Source organism: Pinus tabuliformis, chromosome 2_1, assembly GCF_031772625.1.
Source record: "Pinus tabuliformis cultivar Carrire ecotype Pingquan chromosome 2_1, CPIR1, whole genome shotgun sequence".
Taxonomy (NCBI): domain Eukaryota; kingdom Viridiplantae; phylum Streptophyta; class Pinopsida; order Pinales; family Pinaceae; genus Pinus; species Pinus tabuliformis.
The window spans coordinates 618,116,333-618,131,644 of record NC_142299.1 but is presented as its reverse complement, the minus strand read 5'-3'; positions in this window follow the sequence as shown (position 1 = coordinate 618,131,644).

Sequence of the window (15,312 nt, the reverse complement as noted above, 5' to 3'; positions counted from 1 at the left end):
TGAGTTGGTAGACCTTTCCATTTTGGAAATTTTTTTATATGTTGAGCATCCCATAGATGGGTTGTAAAGTGCCAATGATTTTCATGCACTATTAACTTGTGGAAGGTAAAATTTTTTTTTTTTTTTTTTGGGGGGGGGGGGGGGGGGGGGGGGGGGGGGGGGTTTTACATTATAACAAAATTTGAAGTTTCTTCAATAATTTTGAGGTTTCTTCAAAATTTTGATATTTCTACCTCATGCTCCCAACTTAATTCATGCATTTTCCTTTGATCATGCTCCTATATTAGATCACAAATTTAGGTCTCCCTTGAATTTTCTATCAATGACAGAATTATTCAACAATATCCCCCATTTTTATTGATGGAAACCCTCAAACAAATTTAGCAAAGTGTTGAGGAACTCCCCTATATTGTAAAATCCTTCTCTCTACAACTTCTCCTTTTGACTAAAATTTTTTCGTTGAAACCTCCCCTGTCTATAAATTTTCTTTTGTCTACAATTTCTCTCTCTTTGACATCAATGGCAAAGGAATGCTCCACCTGAACTAATGGGTCCCCTCAATTGTAATTATCACATTTTTTCAAGCTAATTCCCCTGAGTGTATGATCTATGGTTGTATATTCAATTTTGTTTTTTACATATATTCTAGTATATCTTTTGACGATGAAAAGGTCCTTGTTTTGTTTCTCATGTAATTCAATGAGTTTCAATTGTTTCCAATCATTATTCTCCTACAAATCATTCTCTAAATCTTCTATCTTCTTGATGTGATCCATATTATTGCAGTCTCTCACTTCTCCTTATACTTTCCTTTTACTGATGAGATGAGAGAGATATGATTCCCACTTTTCATCTTAGATATTCAAATATTTCTCTAGGAAGGGGTTTGGTAAATATATCTACAATTTTCTCTTTTGTAGCAATGTATTATATCTTAACAATCTAATCAACTAACCGATCTCTGAGGAAATGACGTTTTATAGGAATATGATTTGTCTTTGAATCCATAACTAGGTTCTTTGAGATATTAAATGCATTTGTCATATCACAAATAATTGATATGGGTTTATTATAATATACAATGATATCCTTCAAAATTTACTTCATCCAAAGAACCTAAGTATAACAAGCTGTTGCTACAATATATTTTTGCTTCAATTATGGAGTAAGAGATTGAGGTCTATTTCTTGCTCAGCCACGATACGAGACACTTTCTTAAAAATAATGCTCCATGTCTAATGTTTTTCTTATCATCAACCTTGAGTACAATAAGCCAAGGTCCATAGTCCCCTTCAAATATCCAAAAAGAATTTTCACTACTTGCACATGTGTCTCCATTGGGGCAGATTGAAATCTTGCAACCAATCCCACAACTTGCATGATAGTAGACTTTGATGTTGTCATATATAATAATATGCTAATCATTGACCTATATTTTCAATTGGGGATTCATCGTCTTTGTTCAATTTGCATTTTGTGACCATGCGGGTGCTAATAGGTGCACAATTTTCCATTCCAAATTTCATCAACATTTCCTTAAGATGGTTGTATTGGGAGATGAATATACCTTTATCTAATTAAATAATTTGAAATCCTAGGAAGAGTGAAAATTATCCGGCTTGGAAAATTCATTTTTTCTAAATTTCTGCTACAAACATTTGACTCATTATGTCAACATCACTTCCAAAAATTAGATCATCCACATAGACAACACTAATCAACAAATTTTCATTATATGCTTCTATTTGTTGCCCCTCATTTGAATCTTTGTCACTATAAATATTTTTCAAGTCATGAGTACGGGGCCTTAGAAGCTTGCTTTAGTCCATAAAGAGATTTCTCCAATCTACATAAGTAGCCTTCATCTTCTAATAGTTGAAATACCTCTGTTTGTTCAACATACACCTTTTCTTCTAAATATCCATTTAGGAAATTTGATTTGATATCCATTTGATAGGCTTTGAACTTTCTAAAACATACAAATGCCAAGAAAATTTTGATTGTTTCAATTTCTGCAACTGGAGCAAAAAAATATTCAACATAAACACCTTCCATCTATGCATACTCTTTGCAAACTAATATAGTCTTTTTTCTCACTACTTGTCCATCCCCATTCAATTTTTTCATAAAGACTCACTTGGTTCCAATTACATTCTTATCTTTTGGTCTAGGCATAAGTTTCCATGTCTCTTTTTTTTTTTCAATTTGTGTTAGATCTTCTTCCATAACATTAAGCCAATTATCATCTTTATTGGCTTGTCCAAACTTCTTCGGCTTTATTTCTGATAACAAGACAAATTTTGCATGTTTTGGTGTGTTTTTCAATCTCCCTCTAGTTTGAACCCTTGAATTTTATTAAAAAAAAATTGTTTTCTAGGTGACACTTCTAAACATATCTAGATGGATTCTTTGGGTGTTGATATTCTATCTTCTCCTCTTGTTCTTTCTATTCTTCTTCTTCTTCTTCCTCCTTTCCATACTCTCTGTTAATCATATCCTTTAAATATTTATTTTCTTTTTTCTTTTCCTTTTGGGGCATTGCTTCATTGATTCTTACATTTATTCTTTCTACTATCTTTTGTAGTATTTTATCTTAACATTTGTAGTTGTTGATTCTAGATGAATAACAAAGAAAGTTTCATTTATCTTCTCTAGAATTAAACATTCCTAAATTCCATTAATTTACCTTGATGTAACACTTTCTTCCAAATAATTTGAATTTTTTTATTGAAATAGGTCTACCTTTCCAAAATTCATAAGGATTCTTATTGTTGTTTACTCTAATTTGAGTTCGGGATGTAAATTGTTGTAATAACTTCTTTTCGCAAAAGTTGTCTAGAAGGTTTTCTTCATTAAAATTTTTTCTTTCCATTTCCTACATAGTTTTGTTCTTCTTTCAACATCACCATTTTGTTGAGGATTCATTTCTATTAAAAATGTCTTCTAATACCATGTTTTCACAAAACTCATTGAATTAATTAGAAGTAAATTCTCCTCCTCTGTCAGATGTCAAGCACTTGATATTTATGTCAATTTCATCCTCAACCCAACCTTTGAATATTTGAATTTGTCAAATGCTTTAGATTAAAAAAAAGTAAAACCCATGTCATTATTTTATAGTCATTAATTAGAAGCATAAAGTATTTCTCACCTGTTAATGTTTGTGCTCTTGTAGACCCATAAAGGTTTGTATGAACAAGTTCTAATGTCTTTATTGACGAGCTCTCTTTTGTTTTGAATCCAACTCTAGTCTACCTCCTATGCTGACATGGATTGCAAATAGTATCACTTGTCTTTGAAATTTTTGGCATGCCTCTTATTACTTTTGTTTTGTTAGGTTATACTAGATGGTCAAAACTGATATGACTCATCCTTCTATGCAATAACCAATTTTCATTCACTTACCCCATACAACAATTTTCTTTAACTTCATCTATAACAAATAGATTACTCGAGTTCCTAGTTGCATTTTCCATCAATCTTCTTGATCCAACTTTCCTTATTTCACATCCTTTAGAACGAAATCTGATATCATATCCTTGAAAACACATTTGAATAACAATCAAGAGATTATGCTTTAGGCCATGAACATACATAACATTTTCAATTTTCCTCTTTCCATTATCAAGTCTAACTATCCCTTTTCTCATTATTCTCATTTGTGCATTATTTCAATAAGTGATACGTACTCCTTTTTCTTCCTTTAAAAAGAGAAATTTTCTATTATCTCTTGTCATAAGTTTTGAGAACCCATTATTAAAATACTATTAATATCCTTTTTTTAGCATATAGAGAAAATCCACACTCTTCCTTTTCAAAACCTTTGTGCATTCTTCTTGCTTGTTTTGATGGGAGGCCTTATTAAGCTACCTCTACAATCACATGCTTTAATCCCAAAGTTATTGCACTTGTAAAGTTCAATACATTTCAATAGTGGAGAAAACGAGTGGTATCTTCTAACAACACCTTCATAAGGATTTATAGGTTTTTTTCTTACATGGTCATTCATTCAGGTTTTATAAGATCCATTTCTTATATTTCTTATACAATCTATTCCCTTATGACCAAATTTATTACAAGCAAAGAAATAGCCAAAAACGAAATTTGGATACCTAGATGTGAAAGGAATTCTTGCATAAATAGTTATTTTCAACCCATTCTAACTATTTTTGTGAGAAAGCTTAGATATCTACTAATTCTCTATTGCTTTCTTGACACTTCTTCCACTGTTGATAGATATTTTGAGCACATTGGAATGTATTTTAGGTTCTTCTTTGAATTCCTTCTCTGATGTCTTTGTGCTTGATTCTCCATTGAAAGTCTTGTTATTTTATTTATATCAAAGAACTTTTTTAATAAAAGGAGATCTCTGGAAGCTGGGGATGTAATCTCATACTTTAGTCCTTTTTACAAAATTTAAATTATGATTGAACTAAGAAATTTATTTCTCTAGTTCCTTTGTCAAGGAAATAACCCATGCTTCTTGCTTCTCACAATTTCCTTCCTTTCATTTTAGCCAAATTTATCAATATTTCATATATTCTCTTTACTTACTCTAATTTTTTCTTTAGTAGGATGATTGTTTCTTTCATCATAACCATGATTTTTTGTTTCCTATTTCTAGAGTAGTTCCTTGTACATTTTAATATTTACTCTAACTCTAACTATTTCATCCAATGCACTAACAACTTTTTCCTCTTGATTTACCTCTCCATCAACATCTTCTTCCTCATAATCTGATTTCTCTTTTTTATTGTATTTATCTTCTTGATCAACACTTTGAATCTCCACGGCCATGAATAATAATTCCTATTTTTCCTCATCATATGCATGTACATCTCTCTCTTTTGATGATCTGTTATCTTGTTTGGAATAAACACTTTTCTTCTTGAGGTATCTTCCCTTTTTATGTTTATGGTATTTACTTCTATTTTTATATTCTTTTTCATCATCACTATCCTCCAGATTTCCATATAGACATTTAGTACCAAAATGACCTATTATACCACAAATAAAACATTTGAATGGTAGTTTACCTTTGAATTTTATGGATCCTTTTCTGATCTTTCTTACAAATTGAGCTTCTTCTGCATCTAATTCATAGTTAAAATGATCATGGTCCTTGTGTCCTTTTTTTATTAATTCTTTGAAGGTTGATTCCTTTAATCCTAACTACTCTTTTTCTATTCTCAGTTCATATGCAGTTATGATTCCATGTAGTTCATCTATATTTATATTTTTAGGATATTTCATTTCTTCAATGGCCACAACCTTTTAATTGAATCTCAAGGGAGGATATCTCAACACTTTATAAACAATTATTGATTCCTCAAACTTTACATGAAGGAATAAGCTTGCAATATTTTCTTCTTCGTTCATATTTAAACTCTCAAATTGTATTCTATGATTTTGAATCACTGGCCTCTTTACCTTTTCATATCCTTCATAACTACTTTGAATCTTGTCACAAATGTATTTTGCAGATCCACACTACATTACCTTGAGAAACATTAATTCTACTAGGCCACATAAAATGACATTCATTTATTTTGCATTATTTATAAAAGAATTTTTACCATCATGCTCGATTGCAAGGGTTGTTGTAATTTTATAACCATCCACAACAAATAGAAAAATGTCAACACTAAGAGAGATTATATAGGTCCTCATCCTTGTCTTCCATAAGGCATCATTTATTCCATCAAAGAGTGGGGCTCTATTTTAGAAAGAACCATCATAACTAGCCATTTATCCCCTTAATATCTACCTTCCAGTGGTTAGAATACTTCTGAAGCAACTTTCTTTGATACCAATTGTTGGATTCAAAATAATATTGGGGGGGGGGGGGGGGGCGCGGCGAGGGGGAGGTGGAAACAATATAATACAACTTTTACTTATTTAAAACAATCAAGAAACATAAAACATTAATCTCATATGTAAAACATCAAACACAGGATATACATGGAAATATTTTAATTGATTGTTCTTTGTGTGTGCCAACATATTATTATAATATTTGTAAGCACCAACCTATAGGAGACACTAATCCATTCTAAAGTCTAATTTGTAATGCTTTCTTCTCTAGTTCACTTTGTTATTCTAATTTTTTATAGTCACCTTTTCTCTCTCATTAATAAAAAACTTCTTTGAACCAAGTGATTCCTTTAAATAATAACTTCCCCAACTACATGCTCATGTTATTTTTCCTTTAGAAACTGTATTCTTCATTAACTCACTCTATTCAATTACTTCTCCTTTTAAAAATACACTTAATAAAAGTGGCACCTTATAATTTGGTGCTTCCTTCAACCATGTTTTATATATATGCTTTACCAATTTTTAGCTTGAAATGTCATAAAGACTAAGGAGTTTTTTCTCCATAGACCTTCCCTCAATATCTACTATACAATGTTTGATGGATCTAGGAAAATTTCACAGCTCTAATGCAACAACAAACCATTCGATTAACATAGGTGGATGATAAGAACATACATGTGCATCCATGTAGGTCAATGTGGTTTGTAAACGACTTTGAGCTATTGGAAACCGTACTCCAAACTGAATATTCCACTCCAAGCTCTTTGATATAATCTCATATACACATACATGACCTAATAAGACAATGTTTTCCCCCGTGAAAGGAAAGTGAGCATGCACCAGAAGTTAGAACAATAAATAAATCATATTTCAATATATGAGAAATTTAAATAGAAAAGGAATTCACTATTTCCATTCATAAATAAGAACAATACATGGAGATACTATACCTTAGTTAACTATTAGACTCTCCTCTAATCCTTGGCACTCCTCTTCCCTTGTCTTATAGGTATATTGGGCTCATCTAACATGTGAGAGAAGAACACTCTTGAAAAAAATCACTAGCATTACTGAGAAAATATGTTGTCTAACTCTTCTCTCCCCCTTGATAGGGTCTCACTATATAGGAATTTATTATACTCAAGAGGATGTACCTAAACACCCAGGGCCATGGGAAGTTAGAAATTTTCTCCAATAATTGACCCTCAGCCAACTCAGGATAATATGGGTTGAGCTAATATCCTTAGGAATGACCTCATCTAGAATTTTGACCTCCATCTCTCCCAAGGTGAAGACAATATATGTACTCAAGTGTTGGAAATAATACCGAGAAGGGGGGTGAATCAGTATTTACAAATCAATAACTCTTTCATTTCCATAATCAGATTTTTATACACTACTTCAGAGAAGGGAACTTGCATGTGCACGCAATTGTTATTAAGGCAACCAACGTATATCCAATGAACTTATGATTCAGTTAATTCATCATATGTTAATCTTTAATCAGTGCATCAATACTTCATTAAACATTAAACAGTAACCATGTGTAGTAATAACAGAATAAACCATCACACATAAGCAACACACATGAACACCAAGATTTAAGGTGTAAACCCAATGTGGGTGAAAGCCACCTGTTGCTGTCATCTCTTTCTTCTTTTAATAATAAGAAAATTTGTTTACAATATTGTACTGGTGCAGACTCATACCAGTACGCAGGTACCCACCTGCAGAAGGCTACAACCTTCTCTCATTCTCCATCTTCTTCTGGAAGGGAGCTACAACCCCCTAGTTCTTGTACTAGCCGATATATTTACTAGTACATAGGCTCCTACCTATAGAAGGCTACAACATTCACTCGTTCTCTAGCTGCTACTGGAAGGGAGATCCAACCCCTGATAAAATCACTAGCCACTATTAGTAGGAAGCTTAGACTTCCTCACTGAAGGCTCCAACCCTCAGTATCCTCCAGGGACCACGTTTCATAAATTTTCAAACTGGATGCTCCTGGTACACAACAATACACATGAAGGCCTCGTTTCATCAAATTTTCATACTGGACCCATTAGTAACATTGAAGCTCAAAATAAATCACCATTGCAATACAACCATCAAATACATCTGCATCAACCAATCACTGAAACCCAATCAATCTCTGATATAACTGAAACCCAATCATCAATCTCTAATATAACTGAAACAATCAATCACTGAAACCTCTGCATCAAATACATCTGCATCAACCAATCACTGAAACCCAATCAATCTCTGATATAACTGAAACCTAATCATCAATCTCTGATATAACTGAAACAATCAATCACTAAAACCTCTGAACCTCTAACACAACTAAATCAAACAATCATTGAACCTCTGACGCAACTGAATCAACCATTCATTCAAACTTAATCAAATTCAACCAATCAACTGGAACAGATAAATCACTGTAACCAGTACATAGATCTGAACCCAGAACACTGCATCAACAACTAGAACTAACTATAACCTCAAAAGTCATGTGTCAGAATGTATACGCTCCTTTAATGAAGCAAACTTGCATGTATACGCTACTTCCTTTTGCCCAACCTGCGTATACCTCTAAAGATACTGAATCATAAAACCTCTGAACCACAAACTATACCAATCAGTGACATTCTGAAGATCTACTGTCATATTACAGAGTTCTAAACAGATAGCAACAATGATCACCCTTCTTTCTCAATCAATTAATCAATGAAACACAAACTCTTTATGCATTTAGTTTTACTTTCAGATCTAAGAAGACTTCATTGACAGACAACAGTAAAACAACAACACTGATATGATAGACCAGTCATCCTTGAACATCAATATTTTCTTTTGCATACACTACTTGGAAGAGCCGAACCAGCGTGTATATGCACCTTCGCCAAAGCGAACCAGCGTATAGATTTGCAAATACTTACTTATAACTTCATTGCAATTCCTGACTTCAGACATACCTAGATCATCACATATAAAGGATAAAACATGTGTTAGCAATCAGATCTAGCCCATCCATTATCAGATCACATAATGATAAGTCATTATGATCCTGATCCATCATTAGATCTCATCCATCATCAAATGCTCAGGTGCATATTTAGTCTAGATCAAGCAAAGCATCAGAAACCCATAACATGCATATTTGCTTTTGATCTAACACTTCATAAGATATTCATTACTTGTGCACTTATCCCTTTGATCTTCTCCTCCTTATATAGTTTTAGGCCTTTCTCAATACCTTGGACCAAAAACACTTAGGACCAATACCTCAGACCAAATACCTTGGACCAATACCTTGGACCAAATACCTCGGACCAATACCTTGGACCAAAACCTCAGACCAAAACCTCGGACCAATACTTCGGACCAAATACCTTGGACCAAATACCTCAGACCAATACCTTGGACCAAAACCTCAGACCAAAACCTCGGACCAATACCTCGGACCAAATACCTCAGACTGAATACCTTGGACCAAAACCTTGGACCAAAACCTTGATTTTCCATCCCATACGCGCTTTTCCTTCTATGAAAGTGTGTGCATATGTAGGTTTTAACCCTGTACAGAAATTACCTGCATATGAATTCCAAAACGCAGAAAATAAACAATGTGAGAGCATAACACATAAAACACATATACACAGAGATTTCCCCTGGATCCCAAAACCAGGACTACCAGCTTAACTTTTCATTATGTTCCTTTCAATGTTATAATAAATATTTATACATGCCGAAGCATCCAATACCATGGACCAAAAACCATCGCGTCCAAAACCATGGACCGAAAACCATCGCATCCAAAGACATGTGCGAAAATCATGCACAAACCATAGGTGGGTCCGCCCAACCTAACATAGGATCCATAACCAAAATTTTCTGGGGTGTTGCCCCGGACCCCATAGAGTGGGGTTACCTGCACCCCTAAAACCCCTTGTGACCTCCCTACTACACAATCGGCACAACAAAGGGGGATTCCACCGCCCCCCCCCCCCCCCCCCCCCCCCCCCCGCCCCCAACCCCCCAATTAACTACGTGGGCTAGTCATGGAAAGAATATAACACAACCCAACATTCTCCCACTTGTTGTTTTCTTTCCACAGGGGGCCATAAGAGAGCTTAGTCATTTATCCAGCCATGCAACGCCCATTGTTTCTCTACACCAAGAGAGCTTCTCGGAGCTCACAGATTTTGTCAATGCATCTACAATATTCTTCAAAGTGTCCACCTTTACCAGCAACACCTTTTTGTCTTCTATCATATCCCTCACAAATTGATACTGAACATCAATGTGCTTTGTCTTTGAATGATATGCAGGTTTCTTTGCCAAGAAAATTGCACTTTGGCTGTCACAGTCTATCCTTATACCTTCCTGTACTAACCCCATACTTGAACACAATCTCTGCAACCAAACTACTTCCTTGCTTGCATGAGTGGCTGCCATGTATTCTGCCTCTGTAGTTGATAGTGCCACTATAGATTGTTTCTTACTCATCCAACTGACTGCACCTCCAAATAGGTTAAACACATACCCACTTGTAGATCTTCTATGATTCAGGTCTCCAGCCCAGTCTGCATCAACAAAGCCACGAATATCCAACACTCTTTCCAATCCTGGTCTTCCTTGGTAGCACAAACCATAATCACTAGTGCCACGCAAATACTTGAAAACCCGCTTCACTGTTGTCCAATGCTCCTTTCTTGGTTTTGACATAAACCTGCTCAATAATCCCACTGCATGTGCAATGTCTGGTTTAGTACAGACCATTGCATACATCAGGCTACCAACTGCACTTGCATATGGAACATGGGACATGTCCTCTTCCTTTTCTTGTGTCTTGGGACACTGTTCAGCAGATAACTTTACACCTACATGAATAGGAACCTTCACCGGTTTACAATCCTGCAAATTAAATCTCTGCAATATTGTCTCGACATACTTCCTCTGGTTTAACCAGAGCTTCCTCTTTGCCCGATCTCTTTTAATTTCCATGCCCAAAATATAGTTTGCAGCACCAAGATCTTTCATGTCGAATTTGGAGGACAATTGGGTCTTCAAATCTTGGATAATTTCTTTTTCATTTCCAACCAGCAACATATCATCCACATACAAGACCAAATAAATAACATGGTCACCAATTAATTTAAAATACAAGCAGTGATCTGCTTTTCTTCTGGTGAAGCCAAGTCCCCGTATAAATGTATCAAATTTATGATACCACATCCTTAGTGACTTTTTTAACCCATATAGAGACTTCTTTAACTTGCATACCAGTTCTTTCTTACCCTTCACCGCAATGGATTCAGGTTTCTTCATGTAGATTTCCTCTTCCAGATCCCCGTGAAGAAATATTGTCTTCACATCCATCTGTTCTACCTCAAAATCAAAAGCAGCAACAATAGATAAAAGTAATCTAATAGAAGTTACCTTGGCAACAGGAGAAAAAATATTACCAAAATCAATTCCTGACACCTGGGAATAACCTTTTGCTACCAACTGAGCTTTGTATTTCTCCACCTTTCATTCTGCATTTGTCTTCTTATTGAACACCCATTTGCTGCCAATGGGTTTCCTTCCAGCCGGCAACTCCACTAGATCCCAAGCCTCACTTTTGTGCAAAGATGCCATTTCATCAACCATGGCCTCTTTCTAGAGTTTTCCATCCTCTGAATCTACTGCTTCCTTCACAGTTCTGGGATCATCATCAATATTAGATAAAGCAAATTTGAACAGAAAGTAGATGGACTATACCTTTCTGGCTTCCTTCTTTCTTGAACTGATCTTCTCACACCCGGAGTTTGTGGCTCTTCATCTTTTGATTCCTCCTCTGCTGTAGAGTCTGATTCTTCTTCCTTTAGCTCAAACTCTATCTTCTCAGGTTCCTTTGGTTGGACTTCATGTTTAATAACATCTTTCACCTCTCTAAACACCACATCTCGATAGTACACAACCTTCCTTGTTACTAGGTTCCAAAGCTTATAACCCTTTAAACCATCCTTATACCCAATAAAGATACACTTTTTAGATTTACTATCCAACTTGGTTCATTTCTCCTTTGGAACATGTACATATGCATCACATCAAAATACCCTCAGATGTGAAAGAGAGGATTTCTTACCAGTCCATACCTCTTGTGGATTCTTATCCTCCAATGCTGATGAAGGTGATTTGTTGACCAAGTAACATGTTGTCTCCACCGCCTCTACCCAGGATTCCTGTCCTAACCTGGCACCACTGAGCATGCTTCTTGCCCTTTCCATCAACATCTTGTTCATTCTTTCTGCAACTCCATTTTGTTGAGGTGTATATGGAGTAGTCTTCTGCCATGCTATACCACACTTCTTACAGAATTCTTCAAATTCCTTACTGCAAAACTCTCCACCGTTATCTGTCCTCGGCACCTTTATCTTCTTCTCGATCTGGGTTTCCACCAGAGCCTTAAATTCTTTAAACATGTCAAAGACTTCAGATTTCTTCTTAATGAAATATATCCATGTATTCCTTGAGAAGTCATCTATAAATGATACATAGTACACAGACTTACCCAGTGATGGAACCTTCACAAGTCCAAACACATAATTGTGCACAAGCTCTAATGTCTGTTTCACCCTCTTACCACCAGAGGGGAAACTCACCTGATTTTGCTTCTCATATACACAATTTTCACAAAAATCAAAATCCAGAGAGTTGTTACTCATATCTTCTATCATACCTTTACCATGAAGTATTCGAAGGCCCTTCTCTCCAATATGTCCAAGCCTTTGATGCCACATCATGGTCTTCTCTCCAGAGACCACTATATTTTCTGCTCCACTTTTAGGAACCACGGAAATGTTGCACCCATCAACAATAGTGCTACCTTGCAGCTTGTACAGAGTTCCAATTCGAACTACCCACATCAATACCAGTTCCCCCCGAACCATCCTGCAGGTTCCTTCTCAAACACTATTTTTACACCTGCATCATCCAGCTTGCTTACAGAAATCAGATTTCTGGCTAATGAAGGAATATGCAGAACACCCGGAAGTGTTCTAACCCTTCCACCTTGCAACTTCAACTTCACTTTTCTGCAACCAACGATTCAAACCTTCCTATCATCCCCTAAGAAGACATCACCACCATCGTATTTCTCATACTCGCAGAACCACTCTCTATGGGGAGTGAAGTGAAAGGATGCACCTGAGTCAATCAACCATGCCTCATGATCTTCATGTTTACTTGAAGAAGCCAAGTACACATCCCCACCTTCATCTGAGGTGGTTTTCGCTTCTGCAGAAGGTGAGGGACGTGGGGGGGGGGGGGGGGGGGGAAGAGGTGAGGGGAGGGGTCGGGTGGTAGGAGGGAGTGGGTGGGCCGAGAGGGGGGCGAGGGAGGGCCGAAGGTGGTGAGGGGGGTGAGGGGGGATGGTAGAGGGGAGGTGAGGGAGGGCCGAGTGGGGAGGTGAGGGAGGGCCGAGTGGGGAGGTGAGGGAGGGCCGAGTGGGGAGGGGAGAGAGGAGGCGAGGGGGGAGAGGTGAGGGAGGGGGGATGGTAGAGGGGACGTGAGGGAGGGCCGAGTGGGGAGGTGAGGGAGGGCCGAGTGGGGAGGGGAGAGAGGAGGCGAGGGGGGAGAGGTGAGGGGTTGGGGGATTGCTTTTTTCAATTTTGTTTTATAATAGTTTTATTTTAAAAAATTAATATATATTTTTTTTTAATTGTTTTTTCTTTTAATTTAGTTGTTTTTTTTCTTTTTTTTTTAATTGTTTCTTTTTTAATTTTACTTTTTTTAATTGTTTTTTTGAGTTTCTTTTTAATTGTTTTTTAAATTTATTTTTTTTATTTTTTGTAATTTTAATTTAATTAATTAATTTATTTTTTATTTATTTTTTTACTTTATGTTGTTTCTTTATTTTTATAATTTAAAAAAAATAAAAATAAATAAATCTTATATTTTTATTTTATTTTATATTTTATTTTTAATTTTGTTTATTTAAATTACTTAATTTAAATATTTTTTAATTTTGATTAATTCTTTTTCTAATTTTAATTAAATAATTTATTTATTTATTTATTTTCCTAATGAGGATTTTCTTTTTTATTTGTTTTTTTATCTTAAAAAAATGCTTTTAGATTTTATTTATTTCTTTATTTTTTTTTTGTGGTTCAATTTGTTTTTCTTTAAATTATATGTTTTTTCGAAAAATTTTCATTTATTTATTTATTGATATTTATTTATTTATCTTTTGTTTTCTCTCGTTAATTTTTTATTCAATTTTTTTTTTTTTTACATGTTAATTTTGGTTCTTTTTTTTACATTTTTATAGGTTATGTTTTGTTTTTTTTTTTGGTTTTTTTTTTTTTTTTTTTTTTTTTGTCGAGTTTTTTTATTTTTATTTTTATCTTTTATTACTAACATGTTTTATGTTTTTTTTTTTTTGCTATATATATATATATATATATATGTTGTATTACTAACATGTTTCTATTATTTTTATTTTTCTCATGTTTTATGTTTGCTTTCTTACATTTTTATAGGTGTTTTGTTTTGTTTTTTTTTTTTTTTTTAACTTTAAGTTTTTAATTTTTTTTTTTAATGTTGTATTTAATTTTTGTAAATTTTTATTTTCATTTTATTCTTATTTTTTTTAAATTCTACATGGTATGGTTAATTATTTTTTTACATTTTATAGTTTTTTTGTCATTACTATATATTTTTTATATTTGACTTTTTTGTCATGTTTTTATTATGTTTTATTACTTGTTATTATTATTTTGTTTTTTTTCAATTCTTGAATTTTTGTTTCCTTATGTATATTTCACATATATATATATATATATATATATATATATATATATATATATATATATATATATATATATATATATATATATAGGGTCAGTGTCGATGCTTGTCTAGCAGCCTGATCCCATTATGTGGAATTTGATTGTTGCTTTTTAAAAAAAATTTGCAATGTCTCAAGTTGCCTTAGGTTAAGATTTTAAAATCACCATACATTTAACATTTAAAGAAAAATACTCTTCGTATAATAACTCTTCATTCATGTGTTCATTTTTTAAGTTTTTTTAGTCATAAAATTTTTCCATAATGTCATGCTTGAAATATTGAAAACTTGATATTTTTTTTTAGTCATAATCTTTGGTTTTAATTGCATGGTTGAAAAATTGTCAAAATTTTAATGTTTTTCTAAGTCATGATATTTTTGATATTTTATCTTTAATTCTATGGTCAAAAACAATTACAATTTCAAGGTGTTTTACAGTCGAGATATTTTATCTTTAACAACATGGATGGAAATAGTTGGAATTTTACAGGTTTTCAAAGTCCGGATATTTTCTCTTTAACTCCATTGCTAAAAAATGTCAAAATTGTAACCCGATTTTTTTCTTATTCCACAATAAACATTTTTTTTAAAGGTGTTTTTTCCATCCATTTAAAAAAAAAAAGTTTTTATTTCCATTTAAAAAACATGTTGAA